The 24,350-nt window shown below is 48.5% G+C and overlaps 1 long non-coding RNA gene across 2 annotated transcripts; it reads left to right on the top strand.

The window, feature by feature from the left end:
• The first annotated feature begins 2,649 nt into the window (after positions 1-2,649).
• LOC105487610 (uncharacterized) lies at positions 2,650-24,327 on the top strand. 2 transcript variants are annotated; one of them, XR_011623210.1, is made up of 3 exons: positions 2,650-3,891; positions 15,955-16,153; positions 17,686-24,327. It is a non-coding gene; the product is annotated as an uncharacterized lncRNA (long non-coding RNA). The 2 variants fall into 2 exon arrangements; XR_011623211.1 differs by having other exon boundaries at positions 15,955-16,099.
• The last annotated feature ends 23 nt before the right edge of the window (positions 24,328-24,350 follow it).

The following is a 24,350-nucleotide window of genomic DNA, read 5'->3' on the forward strand; positions in this document are numbered from 1 at the left end:
AGTGTATGTGCATCTGTGTTTATATGTGTGGTGTGTGTGTGTGCTGAGTGTGTGCGTGTGTGAGTGCATGTGTGTTTTTATGTGGTGAGTGTGAGCGTGTGTGCATATGTGTTTGTGTGTGGTGAGTGTGAGCGTGTGTGGGTGTGAGTGTGTGTGCATGTGTGTTACTGGTGCCAAGGGAGCCTATCCCAATGTAAACACAGTGTTGTCCTGAAGCCAATTCGGAAGATAGGAAGGAAGGCCAGGTAAGCGGGGCCATGGCCTGCTGGGCCACTAACTGAAGACCCAAGTACCACAGCGACCTTGGGCTCTCAGCCCCAAGAATGTGTCCTTGGGCCTTGAGGTGAGTGACGGCTGCCCCGGCCAGCAACCTGTGCTGCTGCCTGACCCGCAGAGAGGCATTGTCCCTGCCTGAGTGGGAGGCTGTGGGGTGGGGGTGAGAGGGAGGAGAACTCAGCTAGAAGCCAGAGCAGTGCCAGAGCAGCTCTAGGCAAAGGCATGTTTGCACCTGACCATGAAGGAGGTTCCAGAAAGGGTGGGAGGGATGGAGAGAAGGGACCCTCAGCCCCAGCCCCCAGCTCAGCTTGTTTGCAGTGTGTCGCTACAAAGGACCCTCACTGGCCCACTGCTCACCTCAAGGCAGCCCAGGCACACACAGGGAGGTGCTCATCCAAGACCGCGTGCACGGCTGTGAGGGTATGAACGTGCCAAGGGAACATTCTCTGTGTGCCAACGGTTCACTCAGGGCCAACCTGAGAAAGAGTTTGTCTGGCACTCCGACCTTCCCCCCAAACACATACCCACCCCACACACTCACATGCAGACATCACAGAGACTGAGGGCACACCAAGTGTGCAGGTGCAGGGTAAAGACGCCCGTTAATTCCGTTTGCAGCTATGTTGTTTGGAACAAGGGCATGGGGCCATCTCTCAAGTCTGTGCACTACCGGAATGAAGCTAGTGGTGCTAAGAGGGTGCAGCCAAGAGCTAGGACCTGGGGCTGCTCCCAGCCCTCTGGAGCGTCCACAGCATTCGTCCTTAGAGACTGGCCAAGGCCAGCATGGCCCCTGGTTTGATGACAGCATAGAAAAAATGCAAATGAATGACTGGATTTCCCCCCATTGCTGGGAAAGCAGATTGCAGAGACACAAAACCCCTGGTACACCCAGGATGGGGGTCACACAGACAGAGCAGAGCAGAACGGGTTTTCAGAGCTGAGTATCTTTGTGTGTGTTTATTGTTGCTAAAAATAAAAGCAGGAAGCTAAACATAAGGAGGCAAAACGATTTCCTCAGGCCAAAGTGTCGAGATCTGGAGCTGCTTTCCCATAACATTGCGTTCTTCTTGTTAAATATTTAAAACGTAGACATGAGACAGATGGAGTGAGGTGTCCACACCCATGAGAACATGTGTGTGACGGTACCATCATGTATTAATGTATGTGACTACACTCGGTTAATGTTTATCCAAGGATAAACAAACAGCCTACAGAACATTAACAATCCATTACTGATTATACAACGCAGCGCGTCAAAACCCAGCGTCCTCTCAGCTAAAAGAAGTGGGTGACTCCAGTGAAGGCAGACACTAATCTTTCCTGGCACTTCCAACCAATGCTGCCTGTAGAATGGGGCACCATGACTGCAAGAAGAATTAACTCCTTCAGGATCTCTCCCACTCTCCCTCCCTGGCTCACTCTGCTCCTTGCTGACCATCCCTACCTCAGGGCCAGCGCCAGCTCTGTGTCCCACACAGGGAGTCTTTTGTCCCCGGTCGTGGGCACGGCACAGTCACCGGAAGTGGACGCATGCTCCCTGCTTGGGGACTTGCTGCCCACAGATGGCGGGCAAGAAGCACAGGGGTTTCTCATGTGTTTTGTTTTGCAACTGGTCCGTCATGACTCGGGGCTCCAGGCTGGGTTGTCTAAATGCTCACATCTTCCTGGAATTCACGTGCTCTTTGAACAGGATGCCATTGATTCTCAACGCTCAGAAACTGCTGTCATCTTCTGCAGACATCACAGAGACACAGAGCCACGCGGGGAGGTGTGATGAGCACAGTTCCTGCTATTCCCGCAGGCACATCCCAGGAAAAGGGTCAACTGTATGCCAAGCCAAAGACATCGGCATTATTGTCACCTGCTTAAAATCAGAAGCCCTGCTTAATTCCAGATCTGTGGCCTGGCAGAGCCCAGGAATCTGCATTTGACAAACGTGTGTGATCTGAATACACAGTGAAGTGTAGTAACCACCGGCCTAGGGAAGACTCAAATGTAAGAGATAGGCGCCAAAAGCAAGACTCTTAAACATTTAACGTCACACATCCTCCTGAAACACTGGTGAAAGCTACAAACCATCCTCAGAATTATTCCTTTACAAAGGTGCTTAAACTCTAATTTGTATTGTAAACTATACCAAGTATCATTAACTATGTAATTGTATCTTAATATACAGTACTATGTCTCACTGTGCTATTTTGGGTGTCCCATAGAGATGACATTTGGAGCCCTGGTCTAAGGAAAACCAAGTTCACAGTTTGGGTGTTTACTGTCATAGGGTAGGTCTTCAAATCTAAACTCTAGAGTTATTCCCCAAGTCATCCAGAAAAGTATTAGTCCATTCTCACACTGCTATAAAGGTACTACCTGAGACTGGGTAATTGAGAAAGAGGTTTAATTGACTTAGTTGTTCATGACTGGGGAAGCCTCAGGAAACTCATGTGGAAGGCTAAAGGGAAACAAGCACCTTCTTCACAAAGCAGCAGCAGAGAGAGAGCAGGGGAAACTGCCCTCTTTAAACCATCAGATCTCGTGAGAACTCCCACACCATCACGAGAACAGCCTGGGGGCAACCGCCACCTTTAAACCATCAGATCTCGTGAGAACTCCTACACCATCACGAGAACAGCCTGGGGGAAACCGCCACCTTTAAACCATCAGATCTCGTGAGAACTCCCACACTATCAGGAGAACAGCCTGGAGGAAACCGCCACCTTTAAACCATCAGATCTCGTGAGAACTCCCACACCATCACGAGAACAGCCTGGGGGAAACCGCCACCTTTAAACCATCAGATCTCGTGAGAACTCCCACACCATCACGAGAACAGCCTGGGGGAAACCGCCCCCATGATCCAATCACCTCCCAGCAGGTCCCTCCCTCCACACATGGGGAATCACAATTCTAATGAGATTTGGGTGTGGACACACAGCCAAACCATATCAGGGGCTCCTGAGGGATCCCATTTCATGCTGCCTTTATTCAGAGGAGAGGAGCAAAGTGAGAGACGATGTGGGAAGCCCCGTCTCCAGCTACCTGAACCGGGCATGGCCGAGGCTCACAGGAGCCGCACAGGCCTCGCCTGCCTCATTCCTGCAAGTATCTCGTGACAGGCAGGGCTCTGCACACTGAGGAGCACCTGGAGGGTACTCACAGACAGAGAACTCAGGCCTCGCACTGAGTTTCAGCTGCCGCACAGTGAGGTGAGGCGGACGCTGTAACCGCAGTGCTTCTTACCCACCTGACATGGAAGGAGTGTTTCCTGTTTCCAGAAGGTCCCTCTAGGCTCTGGCTCAGGGATGCGGCTCAGACACAGAGGCCCATGGCAGTGGCCCTGCTCTAATGGCAGAGATACTCAGGGGTCACAGGGAATGTGACCTCCTTGCTGCACGTTCAGCCTTGGGAACGTGGGAACAGATTTACTCCAGCCCCTTTCCTTCCCACCTGCAAGAGCTTGTGGAGGTCCTAAAGCTCTGTGACTTTTGAGGAAAAACAGGAGGAAAAGTGGGAGCTGAGGCCAGCAGAGAAGGAGCCAGCGCAACCGGGAGGAGCCAGAGGCTCTGCTGAGCAGTGCAGGGGAGATGGACAAGGCTGTCCCGGCCTCACTACTGCAAGGTGAGGTGGGTGCCCGAAGGGGAGGGCTGGGCCACAGGAGAGCCGGCGGGAGGCAGCCGGGGAGCAGGGCCTACAGACTTCGGGTAGTGGCAAGGGCCCCAGAAGCTACCTCCTCAGATACAGGGCACTGAGCCCCCAAAAGGAGCTCCCAAAGCTCTTTCTGGATCAGAACCCGGAGCAGGGCAGGCCTGCAAACAAGGAAACCTGATGCCAGATGCAGGACAGCTACAAGGGGGAAAAGCTGCTGCACAGGAAACACAAAAATGTTTCTAACAAGAGGCGAGAGTGAGTGGAAATCAGCCTCAGGAAGGACCCGTTGTTATTTAAGATCTATGAAGTCATAGATGCCAATTTGATATGATGTTTGTGGTAGGCGAGTCATAACCTCCCCTGGAATATGGCCACGTCCTAATCCCCAGAACCTAGGATTCTGTGACCTGTGAGGCAAGAGGGACTTTGCAAATGAGATTAAGTTAAGAACCTTGAGACAGGAAATTATCCCGGATTACCCTGGGCCCAGTTTACTCTGGGTAATCACCAGGGTCCCTGTAAGAGGGAGGGGTCAGAGAGAAGGCCCCATGGTAGCAGAAGCAGAAGAGGCTGGAGTCATGGGCTTTGAAGACAAACGGGCCAGGCCGGAGCATCCCGGCGGCCCCCGGAAGCTGGAAAACAAGGAAAGGCAGGATGCCGTCAGGCCTCCAGCAGGAATCAGCCAGCCAGCACCTTGACTTGGCCAGTGAACCAAGGCTCGCCTTGTGCTCTCCAGAACCGTAAGACAATATGTTTGTGTTGTTTTAAGCCACTACATGTGTGGTAACTTATTACAGTATCAACAGGTAACTGATACAGAGTCCTCACTGCTTTATTTTACTGAATAGTTAAAAAGCCCCTAATGAGTTTGTCAGTCCACATTTCACCTTAGTCACCTAATGTTACTTTTTCTATAAGATGTTATTCTTTATAACTACACATTTTTCTATTGCAAAGGTTTTTAGAAACCTAAGTCATAAAATTCAGAAAGACTGAGTTCCTTCCTCACCCTCCCCAGAGATAAGTCTCCATGCGCACAGGGTCCCCGTCCTTCACCGTAAAAACGGAGAACTACTGGCAAAACAAACCTCTGGTGGTATCGTTATTCCAGGCTTCTGGGGAGAAGGCAAAACAGCCTGGGCTGGAGTTACTCACATCTGCACACAGCAAACTCAGTCCCGAAGCCGCTGGAGAGGTGTGTGCACACCCCCTGTCTTGGTGCACAGTATTTTCTCTTTTGCACTTTGGAGAGGACTTGGGTCCACTGTGGGCTTATTCCCTCCAACATCTGTGTTCTGCCCTGTGCTCTGGGCATGGGTGGAGCTGGAGCTCCCACACACAGCCCGGCGGCTCTCAGGCCTCCTCCCCAGTTGCCAGGGTCTCACAGGCACTAGTGACCCTCCTTGCATTCCCACAGGCACACACCCTAGAGAAAGGAGCCCCTGGCTGGGCTCCCACTATTGGTCAGTTCCATAATGGACACATTCTCCAGTGGTTGCAAGGCTCGCTGTGTCTGAAATACCAGTAGATCCTCCTTCACGGGGTGTAGGGCAGGGGAAGGAACAGGCTTGAAGGAGAGGAAGATGAGCTCAGAATTGGACATTTTAAGTTTGAGTTATCGTGTGTTGTCTAAGCAGAGAAATCCAGCACTCTTAGATATCTCTGGATCTCAAGACAGAGAGCTGGGGAAATTATATAGACTTGGGAGCCATTAGCATTGAGTTCTCAGTTAGAGTCCTGGGAATAAATGTGATAACCAGGACGAACGTGTAGGTAGATGACAAGGCGGTCAAGGATGGGATTTGGGGAAATGCCAACATTAAGGCCCAAGAAAAGCGTCAGGTAAACAGAGTGTGTCATGGAGACTTTAGAAAGCGAGAAGGAGGATGAAAGACAGTGATGACTGAGAAGCTCTGCCTGGGAGCTGACAGGGGTACCTCCTGGTGGCCTGGGGGAGAGGACGAAAAGCAAGGGGGTGATGGAGGAGGGAAGGGAGGGGAGGAGCTGAATGAGCAAGGCCAACTTCGTGGAGGGGACAGAGGAGACTTCAGCCCACCTCCACCACGAGGGGAAGCCAGCAGGCCAGGAGGGTAGACGCGAAGCCTCGTCTCGGATGGGGAGAAGGAGGGGCTCTGACAACGTTTGTCGGCCACGGGAGGACTGTGTGCAACGGGCTTCTGTGTCAGAAAGTGTCTTCGCTGTGGCGGCTCCATCAACACGGTCCCTTCCTCAGAACCCGCCTCTCGTGGGTTTTCCTGAGCTTGCTGCCCTGAGAAGCTGGAAGTTGTGGGTGCTCAGCCTGGCCTCATTTGCCTTCTGATCTGATGCAGAGAGCAGAGAGCACCCCTCTGGGAGGATTCTTGCCAAAAAGAGGGCACCTAGATCTAACCACCAATTTCTAGGAAACACAGCTAAGAGAGGAGGATGCAACGAGGACCCACTCAGCGGTGTCCAGAATGTAGAAAATTCTATAGGAAAAATTACCCAGTGTCTTCAGTTAAAATGCACTTCACAGAGGAAGAAAACGGCTACAGACTGAAGGACTTTCAGAGACGTGCCATCCAGAGGCCAGCTGGGCGTGTTCAGAGTCCGACACAAACACGTCCCACGTCCATGGTCAAAAAACCTTCAGAGGCCCCCAGGGAAAGTGAACATGGACTGGGTATTGCATGACATTAGGGAATTATTGCTAATTATTAGGTGAAATAACTCTATTGTGGTGATGTAAAGAAGAGAACCTATTTGTTAGAGACGTGAAATAGATGGAAGAGATTACACGTTGTCTGGGATTTGCTTTAAAGTATGTGGGGACACAGCTGGAGGCAGGGTAGCAGGATTTTGCTGATTTTTGAACCTGGGTGATGGGGTCACTCTACTTTTCTCTTTACATTTAGATGTGCGTGAAAATTTTTAGGATAAAGGATTTTAAAAGAGGAGATTTACTGTCACCACTGCAACTGAGGCTGTGTGGCCTCTAACACCCAGAGTCCGTGGTTTCTAACAGGATTTATGGTCTCTGGTTCTTCTTCTCCAGGAAGATGGCCCATCCTATTTCCCCAGCACTCCCTTCTCTCATTTAAAGGCCCCAGACAGCAGCCCTGCGCTCAGCGTCCCATGGTCCCTGCACAGACATCGGCACCTCCACGCAGGCCTCCTCCCCAGCCTTGAGATGCACAAAGCGAATTTGAGGCTGCAGCTCGGGGATCACATTGGCCCAGGTGGACAGGCGGAGAGCCAGCCTCCTGACACTCCTGAAGGGGCCTCCATGCCCTTGACTTGCCCAGGTGGACAGGCAGGGAGCCAGCCTCCCCACACTCCTGAAGGGACTTCCATGTCCTTGACCCCGTGTTCTGAGAGCCGGAGCACAAAGGCCACCATGACTGTGACGACTTAGGATGCTGTATTTTGCCGGAGGTTTGCAAACAAAAGTGAGAGTCGGAGGAATGTCAGAGTAGGGAGAAGAGAAGGAGGAATGAAAACCAGGGCAAGAAGGTCAACATGGAAACCTGTGGCTCCATGACAAACGTCTTTTAATGAGCTCAGCTGTGCCTTTCTAGGCCCACAATCAATAGGCAGCCGTTTGAATGGCCATTGATGAGCAGAGGTAACAGCTGCTGAATGTGGTGGCCAAGCAGGCCTGTGGGTTTGGGGTGCGGCCAGCTGCTGTTTCAGAGATTTGTTACACGTGACAAGAGACACGCAGGGCCCTGTGCAGCCAACAGAACAGGCTGCCCTCGGGTGTGGCTGCAGAGCTTTGTGTGGAGCCCTGGCGTGCCTGTCCTGAAACCAGGTGAAGGTTTTTAAACGCCAGCCACCAATGCTGAGAAGTCAGAGCTTCATTCTCACTACACCCAGGATAGTGGTGGAAGGAGAGGCCAAAATTGTCAGTTCTGTGAAGACGGGAACTCAGGCCAGCCTCATTCTGCCCAAGAAGGGATTCTCTATAAAAGATGAGGCAAGAAGACTTCGATACCTTAATAACCACTGGCTAAACATGAATCAAAAGTGTTTATGTAATTGAGTTTGGAGGTGAAAGAGGGGCAATGGTATTCATGCAGCCAGAAACCTTATCTGGAAGAGAATAATGAAGAAGATAAAATGGCCAGGCACAGTGGCTCACGCCTGTAATCCCAGTACTTTGGGAGGCCGAGGCAGGCAGATCGCCTGAGGTTGGGGGTTCGAGACCAGTCTTACCAACATGGAGAAACCCTGTCTCTACTAAAATTACAAAATTAGCCGGGTGTGGTGGCACATGCCTGTGTTCCCAGCTCCTAGAGAGGCTGAGGCAGGAGAATCGCTTAAACCCGGGAGGCGGAGGTTGCCGTGAGCTGAGATCGTCCCATGAGCTGAGATCGTCCCATTGCACTCCAGCTTGGGCAACAAGAGCGAAACTCCGTCTCAAAAAAAAAGACAAAATGAAGTTGTAAGCTTTTGTATTGCATCCAGTTGGTATTTCCACTTTTGTTAAATTGGGGGAAACACTAACATTTTCAACATTTGTGGGTTGCCTTCAGAATTCTGAAAGTTGAGAGTCCCCGAGCAGTGTCCATGAGTGCTGTCCCTGCAGAGGAAGTCCTGTCCCTCCTACAAGCAGCTGTCTCTAACGAACCCTGCCCAGCTGTTTCCCTGCGTTGCAGACACTACAGGTGATCAACAGAGGGTCAGGCTCCAGAGGGGAGACCACACCAACAGGGTGAGTGCACCAGGACCCCAGGACCAGCAGTCGAGGGATCCAGCATGGTCATTAGTGCAGCCTCCTGCTTCAACGGATGAAGGCTACGTGTCAGCCATCTATTGCTCCTTAGCAGCCTAATCAACAAATATTGATGATCTCACACCATTTCTGAAAGTCCAGGATCTGGGAATATCTTTGCTGGGTGGCGCTGACTCAGCAGTGAGTTGGCAGCTCGATGAGGCAGATGGAAAGGATGAGGAAAGAGATATCCTAAAGTGATGGCAGCTCCTCACTGTAATTATGTTCCATCAAGTCACCGCCAACATCAAGTCAGTGAGTCCTGAACCATCGCTCCTCTGGCAAAGTTCTTGAAAGCTTCTGGTCCCACTTTCATCAACCAATCAATCCGTAAGCTTGTTTTATGTGCGTTTCTGTTTAAAGACAGCTGATTTAATATGGGTCGTTAACACTTGTACTAGTCCATTCTCTCACTGCTATAAAGACATAGCTGAGACTGGGTAATTTATAAAGAAAAGAGGTTTAACTGACTCACCATTCCACATGACTGGGAGGCCTCAGGAAACTTACAATCATAGCAGAAGGCAAAGGGAAAGCAGACATGTCTCACATGGTGGGAGGAGGAAGAGAGAGAGAGAGAAAGGGGAGGTGCCACACACTTTCAAACAGCCAGATCTCATGAGAACTCACTCACAATCACGAGAACAGCAAGGGGGAAATCGCCCCCGTGACCCAGTCGCCTCCCACCGGGCCCCTCCTCCAACACTGGGAATTACAGTTCCTCCTGAGATGTGGGCAGGATGCAGAGCCGAACCATATCAACACCCAAGTCACCGCCTAGGGCAGCTTCTCAACGTGAGGCACAGCACCGCCTCCTCTCAGCCAGGAAGACTAGCAACTGCACTTCCTCATGGAGCCTGGGTTGTGTGTAACAGCACAATGTCTAACAAAAAGCATGGAAATGTGAGACTAACTAGGGTGTGAAGAGCACTTGTTTACGGCATGAGCTGAAACCAGAGGGCAGTGACCACTCCGCTGGGAACCTGGGCCTTGGAGACACAGACTTTTCATCGTTCTTCCAATGTCATCGAAAGACCACAGAAGTGCCAGGTACTGATTTGGGGAAAATAGATTCAGCAAGTGGTGGTTTCACAAGTGGTGAATCTGCAGTGACTGAGGGTCGACCACGGTGCTGCTGAAGGGAGGCATGTTGTGAAGGCCGGGCGGGAGCTCAGGTGGGGCCAGGCTGCCGTGGCCTCCTGATGAAGCAACATGCTCCTAGCTTCGGCCTGGAAACTCCGTGAAGGCTATGAGTGCTTGGCTGAGCTTGACCTCTTCAGGAGGCTTCTCGAGGCCCTAGAGAGCCAGCCCGAGTGACTGACAGCTTCACAAGCATCCACCAGGCAGGACACATGACCTCCCAAACACATTGGTGACCCTCAGCTTTGACTGACAGGTGCTGAGCCTCTCAGAGCACATTGTGGCCTCTCCGGGGCATCAGGGAGCTCCCACAGGCTCCTCTGCAGCCCGCAAATCCCGTTTCCTGGGGGAGGATGGAGTTGTGCCTTCCTCTTTCCTCTGACACCTGTGGCCCATGTGCTCCTGCCCCTGGAAGAGCCTCATCCCATCCAGCTGCTGACGCTATGCTGATTCCCTCAAAACAGTGCCTGGTGTCCCACCCTCCTTTAGTAATGAATGACGAACAGGGTTGCATCTCAAGACCCCCAGAAGTGACAGCTGAGTGTGGGGACCACAGATAAAAGGGGCTGGGGACGCCACACCCCTGGGGACTTGCCGGGAGGTGATGGAGCAGGGAGGGCTGCGTGTCGATCCCCCAAAATCATAAGCTCTGGAGGCGACCACTCAAGAATGTGTGGTTTCCCCAGGCACAGGGAGCAGGAGAGGGTGCAAGGTGCTGTTCCCTGGGGTGACCTCTGCGGGGCCCCACACCCTCCTCAGCCAACAAGAGCTCACCCGGAAAGGATCAGGGTCCTGCCAGCCCTGAAAGAGGTAGAACCTAGCCCTTCCCCTCCTAACAACTTGGTGGTCTCTCCCCAATACTCCCCTTATAATAAATTCCATGACCGGCGCCAGAACGCGGCACTGCGGCAGCCCCCACACTGCTTCTGACAGCAAAGGCTCCTCAGGAGAAACCCAGCCCTGGGGAAGAGATCACGCGCACATATTAATAAACCGACTATTTGTCATCAGTGGCTTCCATAGAACTTCTGGCGGGGGAATGACAGTGGATCACGTTTCCTGGGCTCTGGCAGGCACTAACCTTTGCATGTTACTGTCTTACATGATCTCTACTATAACCTCATGGGATCTGGAGATGGGGGCCCCCGGTTACAGGCGAGAAGCTGAGTTTGGTGGCTCCAGCTCACTCAGGCTCACAGTGGTGCGATGGGGATTCAGGCCCAGGTCGCCTGAATCCAGAGCCCACAGGCTGAATCTGCTCATAAGGGGCTGTCAGTCCAGCTTGCCGCAGTTCCTACAAGGATCTGTGAGCCTAAGTAGGTGGCACCCCACCCGTAACACCTGCGTCCTGTCTGCACACCTGTCTTGGAGGCATCATCCCCAGTGTTGGTCCCTGATGAACAGGGCCACTCTCTGTTCATTTTCTCCCGAAAATATCCACCCTCATCGCTCTGGCCCCCAACTTGGTCAAGCAGCAGGTGTGCTTTTCTGTTCAAGGAAGGCTGGAGAAGAGTGAGAGAAGAGGAAAGACAGAAGTAAACAAAGTATTTCAAGCAGGCAGCTAAGAACCTCGGCCTTGCAGGAGGCTCAGAAGTGCACCTGTGTCCCTGAAGTAACCATGCCGGTACCAGCTGAAGAGCTCTGAGCTGCATTCCAGGGGGTGCAGTTCTAGTGCCCTACCTACCATGGAAGGAAAAGGATGGGCAGCATCTCGGGGCTGAGGTCCTTAAATACATGGCTGCTTTGGGGGCAGGAGAGGGAAGAGGCAGCGAGAGGGCACCAGAGCTTATCTCCAAGGAGCAGCACTGGGAGCCAAGCTCCAGAAGGGCAGGTGTCCAGGCCAATGAGGAGGTACAGCTTGGCCGTGCCACCAGCCAGGTGAGAGCATCTAATCAAGGCAAGAAGGGGGCTGTGCCAAACCTTCAGGACCTAATCCTGGAAGTCTACTGCCTCAGAGCAGCCCACAGCCTCTGTCAGCAGAGGCCTCCCTCGCAGGCTCATATCTGCCAAGATGCCTTCATTGACTTTGCAAAAAGGAGGAGTAATATGGCAAGTGGGACGTCCACAGGAAACACGTCAACCAGGACGAGCTGTGTAGTTCAGTTACTCAGCTGCAAGAAACCTGTCAGTCCCAGGGATTCTGTGGGGCACAAGCAAGTTTATCGGGTCTGTTTTTTTCCATTACCACACCCTAAATCTGTAGGCTTTTCGGCACACATGCAAATATTTTCTATAACACTAGTTTGTATTTGCATATTAAAATTCTGTTTTTGTGCTTTGTCTTCAATGAGTTCCAAAATACATTTGCATAATATAGCATTTGCCTATTTTATTCTAGCTACGTACATGAGGTTGCCTCCACCTGGTTTCTATGGTAAAGTACACAGTCTTGCACACCTTTGTCTTTTCTCGCTTTTATTGTAGGTTTTGTTTTGGCTGGCCTTGGGTATTATTGTAGGTTTTGTTTTGGCTGGCCTCATGGTAGCAGGTACAGACATCACTCTAATCGTGGTAGCAGGTACAGACATCACTCTAATCCTGCTGGACATCGTTTTTTTTTTTTTTGTTTTTGTTTTTTTTTGTTTTTTTTTTTTTTTTTTTTTACTTTAAGCTCTGGGATACATGTGCAGAATGTACAGATTAGTAGCCATAAAAAAGAATGCGTTCATGTCCTTTGCAAGGACATGGATGAAGCCAGACGTCATCCTTAAAGAGTGACACTGCCGTTCCTTTTGGTGGGAAACCCCATCCCAGAGTGAGCCATGCCCCCAGGACGTTTCCTTTCTCACAGCCGCGGGTGTTTCTTGCTGTGGCGGCAGCTGAATGTGGCTCTGGATCAGTACAGTCCTGCACTGGGGATGGAGGAAAAGAGACCTGAAAACACAGAAGGAGGGACTGAGACCATGTTCCAGGTCAAATTTCTCTCATCATCAAACCTGTCTTACAAGATGGAGCTGTCCTGTGCATGTGGAATGGCTCCATTACAGTGAGCTTGTTACATTCAACTTTTTGAGAACTATGTGCCCACTAAGGAAAACGAGGAGCATCTGAAATAGTCACTATTGATGAGAAAGGCTCATCACGTTCATATGTCCTTGTCATGCCAACCCTTTCATTAACATACTGAGTCAAGATGATGTCAGTGGCACAAAACCATGGCTACAGTCCCATGATGATTCAACTGGAATTAAACCTTTCACTAAACAATGTCGGCTCTCTTCCCAGAAACTGGGATCTGATACAGTGTGATTTGGGACATAGCTTCTACACCACATGGATGGAGGGTCCGCTCAGTGTGAAGGCAATTCACTGGCTACAAGCTAGCCTCCTTCATTTCCAGTCTTGCCCAGACTTGGAAATAATGGCCTCAAAAGTCAGAAGCTAGGTAGTCATCCCTGTGAAGTTATAGCCATTGAAATAATCACTTTATGGTTATAAATTATATAAAGAGCCTGACCACCTATCCCACTCGTCTTGAGAGAGGATAACCTAGGAATGTCGGCTCTGCATCCCCTAAACCGACAGCCCGATCTCATGCAACCCAGGCCAAAATGGCACCTTAGCTGGAGAATTCCCGTTCTCCAGGCAGCAGATGGGGAGACCCAGGATCCCTGTCATTTCCCATTTGCTGGAACAGTGACAGGGACGCAGCCCAGGCAACTGCCTGTAAGTAATCCTTGAGCCACATGACTGGAAGCTGCAGAGTGGCTAATGAGGAGAAGGATGGTTGCCCGGATGCTTCCTCAAGAGGTATGGTAGCTAGCTTCCGGATGGCTTCATTGGGCCTGCCCGGGCAGGGACCCCTTCCTTCCCAGAGGGGCTCCAAAGGTCGGGAGTGAGCACACCTTGGGCGCAGCTTGCACCTCTTTGCTTGGGAAAGGTGATGGTGCGACTGGTCCGCCACATGGCCAGTGCAAGGTTAGTCTGAGTTTGGGGGTCCAGTCATACTTAGTGGTGATTAGATAACTCTACAACCTAAGACAGCTACACTCCTCTCCTTGGACTAGCCCTCATAATTCCATCTTAGTGGCTCAAGATCCCCTTAGGAAGGATCACAGAGTCTCACAAATAGATAAATTTAAAGGGTAAAAATGAGCTAACTGAGAGTAGAGGCAAACATAGGAACAGCGAGGCCATGAAAATAACCTGAAGTTAATCCACGATTAACTTTCAAATGTGTCTTGAGATTCTGAGATGAGAAAAGCAATACATTATTCAACAAAATATATGACAGTCCCTGTTCTCAGAAAGTATTATTGGGGATATGTGAAAGGCAGATGCAGATATAAAATATATACTTTATGATTTAGTGTAGTATTTAAGTTCCAAAGGAGTGGTTTAAACAATAACTGGTATAACCATTCAAAAGAGGAAAATAATTACAGACTCACCTGGTCAGAAATAACTTCTCAAGGAGCTGAGACTTAGAAGGGAACTCAGTGCAGCACTGGGATTGGCAAAGAGTCCACTGAAAGAACAGAAGTGGTGAATTCAAGGGGCCGCTGGGAAGGTGTCCAGGTCTAATGGGGAAGGAACACAGGGACTCACCAGACCAGAGCAGACCATGAAAGTGGGAAGCAGCTGGAAGGAAGGAGAAGCAGAGCTCTCTTCCCCAGAAATGTGTATCTCATCTTCCAGAGTTCAGAAGAGTCAACCTCAGGTTTTATTCAGTACAATTAAATAAATGAACATCTATTGAGTATCAGCTGACAATTGCTTCCCATTGGTCAGATTAATCTCTAGTAAAACAAAATAAATAGGGTGGGAACTGTCTTGGTTTTCTGAGACTGACTGCTGTGGCTCCAAAAAAGTACTGGCTTAGGAAGACAGCCAAGGGGTGTGGGATAAAAGTCTTGTCCTAAAAGACACCAGTTCTCCCCGGGGGCCAGAAGGGCTGCCATCAGTGACAAACTGCTACTCACTCTTGAAGACCTAGTAAATTCAACTGATGGATTGAGTCCACTCAAAATATACAATAGTGTATTTTAGACACTGCAGTAACACCTGCAGTCTCTTGTGAAAGGAAAATAAATCTCAGGATCCCAAAATCACTAAACCTAAGGGAAGTCAGGGTGGGAAGTGTGTTGGGCAAAACTGCCTCCCACTCTATTCCTAAACAAGATGGCTAAGAAGATTTTTAACAAGCTACGGACCACCCTCACAGTTTGCCCACAAGGAAATTCCTCGTGGATGAAGGACAGACAGAACTCAGTCATCCCTCTGCTCACATGAGACAAATGCAGCTCGGATCACTTCCTCTGCCCTGTTGTGTCACTCAGCCAGAATAAGGCACACGTAACTATTCCTGTAAATTGCGCATTTAGTGAAAGGCTAATCAGAAACTCAAAAGAATGAAGCCATTTGTCTCTTATCTACCTATAACCTGGAAGCCCCCTCCCTGCTTTGACTTGTACCATCTTTCCGGACAGAACCAATGTACATCATACATATAATGATTGATGTCTCATGTCTCCCTAAAATGTATAAAACCAAGCTGGGCCCCGGCCACCATCACCAGATGTCCTGAGGCTGTGTCATGGCGTGTCCTCAACCTTGGCAAAATAAACTTTCTAAATTAACTGAGACCTGCCTCAGGTATTTTGGGTTCACATTTTTCATCAGCACTCCCTGAGGAACATCTTTTTTCCAAATTTCCAGAAGATTACGGAATACATGAGATAAAGATGGCCCTGCCAGAGGAGGACTGCAGTAAATTCTCCTCTGGGGTCTGGGCAGGCCTGGGGCCCACATGACCCAGCCATCCTCTCTGAAACTCCCTGGGTCCCTGGAGAATGTGGCCTTTCTCCTTCCTCTCAAGCCACCTGGGTGTTTTCTTTGTCATAAGAGGAATCGGCTTCCCAGGGACCAGGTCTTCCCAGTGAGGAAGTTCATTGCTAAGTTCTGATTTTGCTTCTTCATGTTCTTCATTGGCCACAGAAAGAGAACTAGTTCCAATGGTGTACTCTCTGCATGAAGGTCACCAGTGCTCAGCAAAGAGGGGCGGGGGTGGGACACAGCATCCTCACCCTTGACAGCTGATGCATGTGGCATGTGCCCGGCAGCTCTCTGCTGTTCAGCATTTATTTTACTAATAAAATAATATTATCTGATAATAAAAAGATGATGATGTTGATTTACAGATGTCATCATGATTGTTCTGGAAAACCCTAGAGAATCAACGGAGAAACTAACAATTGGAGAATACGGGAGAGGAGTGCCATATTCTTTAGTAAACAGGATCGGCAGGTGAAGATCAGCAGGAGAGCTGTGGTGCCAGGCCCTGAGGTGGGCATTGTCCTGGGACACCAGAGGACCTGCAAAAAGAGTGAAGTGGCTGTGGTATGGAGAGGGCATGGCATGGAGTGGGCGTGCGTGGGCGTGGTGTGGAGTGGGCATGGTGTGGGGCCAGGCATGGCATGGAGTGGGCATGGTGTGGAGTGGGCATGCTCATGGTGTGTTGTGGGCATGGGTGTGGCATGGAGTGGGTGTGGCATGGAGTGGGCATGGCATGGATGCCATGGTGTGGAGTGGGCGTGGTGTATTGTGGGCATGGTGTGGTGTGGGCGTGGGCATGGCATGGAGTGGGCATGGTGTGAAGTGGCTGTGGCATGGAGTGGGCATGGTGTGGAGTGGGCATGGTGTGGGCGTGGTGTGGTGTGGGCCTGGTGTGGTGTGGGCATGGTGTGGGTGTGGTGTGGTGTGGGCGTGGTGTGGTGTGGGCATGGTGTAGTGGGTGTGGTGTGGGCGGGGTGTGGTGTGGGCATAGTGTAGTGGGTGTGGGTGGGCGTGGAGTGGTCGTGCTGTGGTGTGGGCATGATGTGGGCATGGCATGGAGTGGGCATGGGGAGGCCCTGGGAGAGAAGGGCAGCAAGCAGCACCGAGACTCGGCAGCCAGGCGAAGAGGACAGCTTTACTCAGGACCAACAGGAACTTGCTGATGGTTTGGGGCAGGAGAGTAGCGAGTTGATCCGCATATTTCAAAGATCCTTGTGGCTAGCGCATCCGTGTCACTTGTGGCTAAGTCTGTGTCACTTGCCACAGCAGCCATTGGCAGCCAGCACAGGCATCTGGTGCTCCTGGGAGGGTTTTCAGTGTGGTCCTCTGCCCACCTGCTCTGGGGTCCCTTGTGTGCTGATGAAAAGCGCAGCTTCCTGGACCTCACTGTGCAAGGGCCAATGGACCGCAGAGTCCATGCTGGCCACTTTCTGGCCTGCCCGCGTGGGTGGGGCACTGCCCCGAATTAATTTCTAAGTCACTGAGATGAGGAGAGCAGGTGGTGTGGAGACCGGTGCTCCGTGACTGCTGTCTCCACTGGGAATTCCGTGGCTGGACGGAGGCGTGAGGAGCAGCACTTGGAACTGCCTTAGGCCTCAGGGTGCACCTAAGTGGGCTGGATTCGATGGGGGCAGCAGGGGTGTGAGGGAGACAGGGGCGTCCACACGGGAGTCCTTTCCCAAGCGCCTTTATGAGTCAGGGAGACCCAAGGTGTAAGCGCATCACCCACAGGCGGGCTCTGGGACTCCGGGAGGCTTGGGCTCAGGGCAGCTGCACGGCCCGGGGCGGGGTTTGGGTTTCGGCTCATGTCATTGGGCCTAGCGTGTGTTCAGCATCAACTCACGCATTGTCCGGAGCGCTGGACGCATCGTTATTACACGCACCAAACAGCCAGTGCAACGGCCTCACTCTCAAAGCTACTTTGAAAACGAAGTCTGGGCGCCTTAACATCTGGGAAGCTTCCCGCCCTCTCCTTGGCCTCCCTCACCCTCTCCCTCAGTCTGCGCTCGGGCATCCATCGTTTCATCCTCTTCATCCCTGCCTGCTCCGCCCCGAGCTCTGTGATCACCGGTGTCTCCATCTCCTTTTCATTTCAGTGACTTTAGACACTGAACACCCCCAAAGACTCTTCGCAAATCTCCCAGTGACCTTCCCTGGAAAAGGGGCTCATGTGGTGGGAGGTGCGGGCTGCGGCCCCGCACTCAGATTCCAGGACGTTTCTGCCCTTGCTTCGGGAGCAGCCGCATGGGGCCATCCCGCCAGCCGGGCATTTAATTAACTAATTACAACCTGCTGACACGAATCCTTGGAATATGGCCTTCAGAGTACAATCTTTTCCTTTCAATTCATTTCTCATGGGCCCCCACATGCAGCTGAGAGGCTCTTCCCTGAGGGGATGCGGTGGTAATTGGTCCTCCCACACGAGGTCCCGGCTGGGCTGTCAGCACCGCAGCCAAGCGTCACCATCTGTCAGCCGTGCTGTGCCCCCACCTCGTGTCCTGCAGTCAGGGGTGCAGAGGGTGACAGAGGGGGACGGAGATCGTTTTTAACGTGATGAGCATGACAGTCAACCGAGAGCGGTCACGACAGACCCTCCCAGGATGAAGCTGTCAGGAGGCAATGGAGAGTCCTCCCCCGCGTTCCAACCACGGCCCTCTAACTGGCTGATGCTGCACAAATCTCATTCAAGTACACAAGCTGATGAGAAGTCAAGATGACTGCGGCCGTAGCACCAGGCCCCAGAAGCAGGCTGGACTTCTAATTAGGACAGAAGAAATAGGGACTGCCCCTGCTCCTTGGTTTCTGCTCCCTGGGAGCCTGCTGCCTGGAAAGCCCTGCAGGGGACTGGAACCAAGGGTGTTTGGGGCAGTGCCCCAGCCACGTGGGCAGGCTGGGAGGTGGCCAGGGCAGGCTCTGGGGTCCCTCAGCCCCTACAGGTGAGGTCCAGGAAGCTGCACTTCTCATCAGCACCCAAGGGACCCCAGAGCCAGTGGGCAGAGCACAGGACACCTATGTCAGCCGCTGATGGCTGCTGTGGCAGGTGACAGACTCAGGCCTGTCCTAGCCTTCTGTGGGCCAGAAGTCAGAAATGGTCTCATGGGCTGAAATCAAGGTGCCGGCAGGGCTGTCTCCTTCTGGAAGCTTTAGGGGTGACTCTTGTTTTCCAGCTTCTAGGAGCCATTGTGTTCTGTGCTTATGGCCTGTCCTCCCTCTTCAGATCAGCAGTGGTCAGTACAGCCCTTCTGATGTGGGTGTCTCCCAAGGTGAAGGGCCCTGGGATCACAGCGGCCACCCTGACAACCAGGATCAGCTCCCTACTTCAGGGCCGGCGCTTGGCTACATTAATTCCCGCTGCCTGAATCTCTCTTTGCCATGTGCGAGACACATTCCCAGGATCTAGGGATTAAAACAAACATTCTGGGGGCCGTTATTCTTCCCACTACACACCCTAAGAGGATTTTAAGGTGAAAGCGTCCAAAACTGCAGAGGAAAATAATGCCAGCGGCTGACGAGAATGACCAGATTTCTCTGTGGGATTGGCCCAAGAAGTCTGCTTTGCACACAGTAGGTGCATCGTAAAGATTTATTGTGGGAAAAATTACGACAGTCTACAATGAGGACAAACATTTCTTAGGCTAATATATGACTAATAATAAATCGGGACGTGTTTTCAGCTCAAATAACAGATGTTCTTCCCAATTTTTTCATTTTTTCATGTGATGTCCTTAAAATTTCTATGGGGAAGTGTTTCTTCCAACGTTCTGCTCATTTTCTAAGTTGGGTTGTTTATTTTCTTGTTGTTGAGTTTTGAGAGCTCTTTGTGTACTGTCAGATATCATGATTGGAAACTGGCTTCTTCCAGCCTTCTCTTAAATATGTCTTTCATGAGCAATGGCTTTTAATTTTAATACAATTAAATGTATCAATTTTTCCTCTTCTGGATCATGAATTTGGTGCTCAATCTGGTAATCCTTTGCTTAACCCCAGACAACAAAGGTTTTCTCCTATAAAGTCTCCTAAAATTTTAGTTTTATGTTTTACATTTAGCTCTGTAGTTCAATTTCAGTTAACTTTTGTAGAAGGTTTGAGGTTTAGAGCAAGATGGTTGGTTTGCTTGTACTGGCACATGGATGCCCAGTTTTTCACACCATTTGTGGAAAAGTCTATCCTTTCCCCATCAAATTGCCTTTCCACCCTTTTCAAAGGCCACTTGACAATATTTGTGTATGTAGATTTCTGGGTTCTCTATTCTGTTCATCTGATACATGTTTCTGTCCCTCTGTCAATATCACTGTCTTGACTAATGTAGCCTTATGTTAAGTATTAATGGCAGGCAGTGTGAGTCCTCCAACTTTTTTTTCTTTTTCAAAATTATTTTAACTATTTTAGTTTCTTTGCCTTTCATGTAAATAGCAGAATGAGCTTACCTATATCTATTTTTTAAATCCTGTTGGAATTTGTATTGAAATTGCGTTACATATAGAGATCGATGTGGATAATATTGACAAATAACTAAATTCTGTCTTCCAGTTTACAATGTGTCTCTCAATTTATTTAGATATTCTTTGATTTCTTCCATCAGTGTTTTGTAGTTTTTGACTTATAAAGCCTATGTTTTGTTGGGTTTATACCTAACCATTTTTTGTCCCTATCATAAATGGTGTGTGTGTGTGTGTTTGTGTGTGTCTGTGTGTGTGTGTACACATGTGTGTATGTGTGGTTATGTGTTTAAGTTTCCAGTTGTTCATTGCCAGTATACAGAAATATGATTAATTTTGAATGTTGACATTCTATCCAGAAACCTTGCTAAGCATACCTATTAGTTCCAACAGCCTTTTTTGTACATTGCTTGGAATTTTCTACATAAATAATCACATCATCTATGAACAGGGACAGTTTTTTTCCCTCTCAACTGCATGCCTTTTAATTTCCTTTTCTTGCTCCATTTGCTGGCTGGGGTTTGCAGTGTGATGCTGAATAAGAGTGGTGAGAACAGACAACCTTGACCTGTTCCAAATCTTAGGAGAAAGCCCTTCTCTGTCACCATCATGGTATCAGCTGTAGTGATTTTTTTTTTTTTTTTTTTTTTTTTTTAATAAACGCCCCTTATCGGGTTAAGGAAATTCCCTTCTCCTCCTAGTTTGCTGAGAGTTTTTATCATGACTAGATGCTGAATTTTGTCTTATGCTTTTTCTTCATCAGTGGACAAAATCACATAGTTTTTGTTTAGTCTGTTAATATAGTGAATTGCATTGATTGACTGTCAAAAGTAGAACCAGCCTTGCATTCCTGGGATAACCCCCATTTCATTGTGATGGATTATTTATTTAATATAGTGTTTGATTTGATTGACTGATATTTTGTTGAGAATGGATGATGATGAGGGCTGCTGGTCTGTAGTTTCTTTTTTTTCTCTGGTTTAGGGGATCAAGATTAGACTGGTTTCATAAAATAAGTTAGTGTTCCTTCCTCTTCTATTTTCTGAAAGACTGTATACAGTTTCTGATATTTCTTCTTTGAATGTTTAGTAGAATTTTCTAGTGAAATCATCTGGACCTGGAGTTTTATTTTTGGAAGATTTTTAACTGAAAAATCAATTTCTTGAAGAGATACAGGACTACTTAGTTTATCTATTTCTCGTTAGGTGTGTTTTAATAGTGTGTGGCTTTTAAGGAACTTGGCCATTTAATTTAACTTGTCAAATTTAGGTGCAAAGAGTTGTTCATAGTGGTCCTTTACTGTCATTTTTATGTTGGTTGTGTCTATAATGCTATCATTTCTTTCAGTCTTGATGTTGACCATTTGTTTTCTCTTTTTTCTCTCTGTCATTTACCAGTTTTGTTGATATTTTTAAAAACTGTTTTGAATTCATTGATTTTCTTTCTTCATTGTTTTCCTGTTTCCAATTTTCATACAGTCCAAATTTTTTTTCTAATTTCCTTGAAATGTCCAGTTGACCTATGGATTATCTAAGTCTGTCATTTAGCCTTCAAGTAGCTGGAGGTTTCCCCAATACCTTTTTGTTATTAATTTCTAGTTTAGCTTTATTGTGGTCAAAAGCATGTTTTGCGTGATTTCACATCTTATAAAATTGTTAGAGCTTTCAATGACCCATGGTATGATGTACCCTGGTGAACATTTCACGTGCCCCTGAGAAGAACGTGTGTGCTGCTATTGCTCGGTAGTGTCTTCTGCACATGTCAAGTGAGTCCAGGTGGTTGGTGATGCAGTTCAGTTCTTTATCCTCCTTCTAGAAGATTTTCTGTTCTATTAGTTCTAACCACTACTGATAAAGGAGTGTTGAAGACTTCAACTACCAACTACAGTTATTAATCTATCATTTCTCCTCTCGGCGCCACCAGTTTCTGCTTCATGTATTTTGAAGTTCTTCTGTCAGGTGCACACTCAGGATGGCAGCGTCTGCTTGTGGACCTGACCTCTCACCATCATGCAGTGTCCTTCTTCACCAACCACAGTCTTCCTGGCTCTAATGTCTATCTTGTCTCTGCACCCACCGAAGCTTTTTTATTATCATTAATGTTTATGTGGTGCATCTTTTCATTTCCCTACATCATTATATTTAAAGTAGGCTTCCTGGAGGCAGTGTAGTTTGGTCTTTTTAAAACATCCAGTCTGATCATCTGGTTTTTTATTGATACGCTTAAGCCATTTATATTTAATTACTGGAGTGTTTGGATTTAAGTCTGTCATTTCATGATTTGTTTTCTGTTTGTGCCTTACATTTTTTTCATTCATTTCCCCTTTTATATTTCCATTTGGATTCTTAGAATAGTTTTAACATTCCATGTTAAGGGACTATTGGGGTCTGGTTTATATCTCTTTGCACAGCTGTGTGGGTGTGTGGTTCACGTACGAATTAAAATTTATAGGTTTAATTTTTCACAGTCTACTGAGGATAATATTTTGCTGTTTCATGTGGAACACAGAAGCCACTTCCACAGCGGTCCCCGTGCCCTCCCCTCTGTGTGGAGTGTCTACGTTGGCTGAAAACACCACAGTGTTATGGATGCTGCCTTCGTTCATAATACGCATCGAGAAAAGGGCTGTTTTATTCACCCAGATATTTATCATTTCTGTCACTTTCCCTTCATTCCTGAAGTTCCAGATTATCCTGTTACTGTTTCTCTCTGCTTGAAGTTTCCTGAGGCTCTTCTTTTATCACAGGTAAATTGGAAACAAATTCTTAGTTTGTCTTCATCTGAGATTGTCTGTATTTCACATTCATTGCTGAAAGACACTTTGGCTGGATAGAAAGTTCAAGGTGCATAGCTCTTTTCCTCCATGCTCTGGGCCTGCTCTGCTGCTTTGAGGCCTCCAGGGCTCTTCCTGAAGGTGAGTCCACACTCCTTTGGACTTTTGCTCCCTGCTGATTCCACTGGCTGATTTTAAGATTTCTTCGTGTTTGATTTTCAGCGGTTTTATTATGCTGTGTCTGGGTAAGGGACTTCTTTAAGTTTATCATCTTTGGGTGGCAGAATAAATTTCATAAGCAGCCTATTCATACTCTCTTAGATGGGTCATCGCGATGTCTAATTGGCTAAAGGAAACTCTAGAGTCTTGAAGGAATTACTATTTTTCCCTGAAATTAACTTAGAAGATTGAGAGTAATAAACCATTCTTACACATATATAGGTCCACTAGAAATAAAAAGAAAGAAGAAATGTTTCTCTTTATTATTTTCCAGTAGGAGAAAAAATGACAGCCTACATTTTAAGTTTGGGCCTTACATATTATTTCTGCGTAGGGTGAAAGTGGAGGAAAAGGCCTTCTGTGTGATAATTATGTACAAGGTGCTTCTGGGGGGCCTCACAGAACACAGCAATTCACAAGGGGGTGTCTTCACCCATCATCATCACAGCTGATGTAGGCTGGGCAGTTCTTAAACGGCAGGTGCTGCACCCACCTCTTTACATGCACCCTCTTGTGTTATCCTTGGAAAAACCTTGTGAGCTTAAGCATTATTAACCCCAATTTGCAGGTGAAATTGAGGCATAAGTAACTTTCCCAAGAACATACAAGCAACAGACCCAAGAAGTCCATGTTCTTAAACCCCAACATGAAGTCCTGTCACATCCTGAGAAGGCACCATGCTGAGCAAGTTAAATGAATCATCTCACCCAACCCACACGTTAGCTGGGGGCACCATTTCCTGTCTCATTTCCTATCAGTGTGCGTCTCTTATCATTTGGAAAAGTAGAGGAGGCTTGGTTAAACCAATCTATCCTTGAAGCCATGTTGTAGAAAGGTAAATGTTGCTTCTCATGTCACATATTTGATCATGCTTCTAAACTAGCTGAGCAACCAGAGGTGCTGCTCGAGGACACAGCTCTCCCTGTGGCTCTGGGTACTGTCCCAACTCTCTCCCTCTGCTGCTCTTAAAACGCCCTTATCCATTAGAAACACAGCAGTTACATACAATTATATATTTTGGGATGGCCCGAAAATACTCTAATCCAAAGAGAAAGAGAGATAGAGAATGGGGAGAGGCAGAAACTAATGAAACAAGTTGAGTAACGAGTCAATAGTTATTAGTCATGAGCCACCTAATTATTCATCAGGTGGTACATGATACGTGGGAGTTCATTATACAGTACTTTCTACATTTGTGTGTACTCTTTAAATATCGAAATAAAAAGTTAAATTTTAAAACATAAATAGAAAACTAGAGTGTGTATAGATGTGTTTATCCATGTATATACCTGTGTGTATAAATCTGGTTTCTGCACTGACTGTTCTACTG

Source organism: Macaca nemestrina, chromosome 5 (assembly GCF_043159975.1).
Source record: "Macaca nemestrina isolate mMacNem1 chromosome 5, mMacNem.hap1, whole genome shotgun sequence".
Lineage (NCBI taxonomy): Eukaryota > Metazoa > Chordata > Mammalia > Primates > Cercopithecidae > Macaca > Macaca nemestrina.